We start from the raw sequence: 3,063 nt of genomic DNA, 5'->3' as shown, positions 1-3,063 counted from the left end.
GATTACCTCATTCTCCTCGTCTCCTTACGCCTTCCTCTTTGTATTGGACTGATGAAGCCACTGTGTGGCGAAACGTTTCCTGAATAAAGATTCCCATATGCTGCATAAGTGTCTCAATCTTCAACTTGTCGGTTTTTCAAACCATTCATCACAACTGTCAGACACGGCAGCATCATGGGGTCTTGTTACAAAGAATTCTTCAACACTTGTTCAACCTTTGGACGAAGACCTACTTCGACTAGTGGATGGTACCACTATGACCCCGCCTTCATCTGCTTCACGTCACCTCACTACAGTATATAAGCCACGTCTACGGCCCTATGCTGTACATTCTACAAGATTGATGGACTGAACACATCGACTCCAGGTTGAGGGACTGATTACCTCATTCTCCTCGTCTCCTTACGCCTTCCTCTTTGTATTGGACTGATGAAGCCACTGTGTGGCGAAACGTTTCCTGAATAAAGATTCCCATATGCTGCATAAGTGTCTCAATCTTCAACTTGTCGGTTTTTCAAACCATTCATCACAACTGTCAGACACGGCAGCATCATGGGGTCTTGTTACAAAGAATTCTTCAACACTTGTTCAACCTTTGGACGAAGACCTACTTCGACTAGTGGATGGTACCACTATGACCCCGCCTTCATCTGCTTCACGTCACCTCACTACAGTATATAAGCCACGTCTACGGCCCTATGCTGTACATTCTACAAGATTGATGGACTGAACACATCGACTCCAGGTTGAGGGACTGATTACCTCATTCTCCTCGTCTCCTTACGCCTTCCTCTTTGTATTGGACTGATGAAGCCACTGTGTGGCGAAACGTTTCCTGAATAAAGATTCCCATATGCTGCATAAGTGTCTCAATCTTCAACTTGTCGGTTTTTCAAACCATTCATCACAACTGTCAGACACGGCAGCATCATGGGGTCTTGTTACAAAGAATTCTTCAACACTTGTTCAACCTTTGGACGAAGACCTACTTCGACTAGTGGATGGTACCACTATGACCCCGCCTTCATCTGCTTCACGTCACCTCACTACAGTATATAAGCCACGTCTACGGCCCTATGCTGTACATTCTACAAGATTGATGGACTGAACACATCGACTCCAGGTTGAGGGACTGATTACCTCATTCTCCTCGTCTCCTTACGCCTTCCTCTTTGTATTGGACTGATGAAGCCACTGTGTGGCGAAACGTTTCCTGAATAAAGATTCCCATATGCTGCATAAGTGTCTCAATCTTCAACTTGTCGGTTTTTCAAACCATTCATCACTCACGTATATGTATTTACCGATATGTAGTTACGGGGGTAGAATCCCAGCGCAGAGTCTCGCCCCTCAGCTTCCCACTGGCTACATTCATTCCCTTCTAGCTTCGTGGGCCTTATCGTACCTGCTCTTAAAACTGTGTTTGAAGCGTGTATGTATTCACCTCTATTATACCTTTATTATACCTCTACTACTTCACTCTCCAGATTGTTCCACTTCATAACTCTAAGGCTAAAGAAATACTTCCTAACATTCCTATGGCTCATTTGAGTTTTCAACTTAAAGTTGTGTCCCCTTGTTCCTGTGTCCCATCTCTGAAACATTCTAGCCCTGTCCACATTGTCAATTCCTCTCGGTATTTTATACGTCCTTAACATGTCCCTCCTATCTTCTTGTGTCATCAGGCTGAGTTCCCTTTACCTCTTCTCATAAGACATGCCCCTTAGCTCCGGGACTAGTTTTGTTGCAAACTTTTGCAATTTCTCCAATTTCTTGACGTCTTTGACCAGGTGCTACATACTGGCACTGCATACTGAGTTCCATACTGGTGCTTAACGTACACGGCATACAGTGTCATGAATGACTCCATACTTAGATGTCGAAATGCTGTTCTCAGGTTTGTCAGGCGCCCATATGTTTCATCAGTTATTTGGTTAATGTGCAACTTCAGGAGACTTGCTCGGTGTAATGCTCACACCAGTTCCTTTTCCTTAAGTGACGTTTGCAGCCTTTGATCCCCTCGCCTGTACTCCGTCTGAGGTCTTCTTTGTTTTTCTCCAAGCCTTATGACTTTGCACTTGGTAGGGTTAAACTCCAGGAGCGAAGTTGTCGGACCAAGCTTTCTGCTTGTCCAGATTCCCTTGTAATCTTATCTGATCCTCGTCCTCTTGTATTCTCATTATTTTCACATTATCAGCGAACAGGGACACCTCTGACTCTATTCATTCAATCAAATCATTCACATATATAAGAAATAACACCGGACTCAGGACTGACCCTTGTGTAACTCCACTCGACATATGAGCCCACTCTGACACCTCATCACATACAAACACTCGTTGTTTCCTTCCTGTCAGGTATTCCCTGATACACTACAGTGCTTTCCCTACTATTTCTGCCTGCTCCTCTAGTTTTTGAACCAGTCTCTTGTGTGGTACAGTGTCAAAAGCCTTCTTACGGTCCAAAAAGATGCAATGTACCAATCCCTCTCTCTCCTGTCTAAATTGTGTGTGTGTGTGTGCGTGTGTGTGTGTGTGTGAGAGAGAGAGAGAGAGGGAGAGAGAGAGAGAGAGAGAGAGAGAGAGAGAGAGAGAGAGAGAGAGAGAGAGAGAGAGAGCAGACGGGTAGCCATGTAAGGCAGTGTCAACAACATTGATTCTCCACTTCTATGCACTAGATTCCTACCTCCTATTGATGAGTGTATGATGTTGTATGGTAGTGATGTATGGGTGTGGTGGTGGTGTATGGTAGTGACGTATGGGTGTGGTGATGGTGTTATGGTAGTGATATATGGGTGTGGTGATGGCGTTATGGTAGTGATGTATGGGTGTGATGGTGTATGGTAATGGTGTATGGTGGTAGTGTAAGGTAGCAATATATGGTATATAATAGTGATGCATGGTGGTGTATAGTAATGATGTACGTTGATGGCGTATGGCAGTGATATATGGTGGTGGTGATGGTGTATGGTAGTGATGTATGGTAATTGTGGTATACGGTAGTGATGTAAGGTGATGGTGATGTTGATGGTAACAGGATGGTCTAGGTGATCGTGACCATGAT

The sequence above is a fragment of the Cherax quadricarinatus genome, chromosome 48 (genome assembly GCF_038502225.1).
Source record: "Cherax quadricarinatus isolate ZL_2023a chromosome 48, ASM3850222v1, whole genome shotgun sequence".
In the NCBI taxonomy this organism is placed as follows: domain Eukaryota; kingdom Metazoa; phylum Arthropoda; class Malacostraca; order Decapoda; family Parastacidae; genus Cherax; species Cherax quadricarinatus.
The sequence above is the reverse complement of the archived record's forward strand: the minus strand, read 5'-3'. Positions refer to the sequence as shown.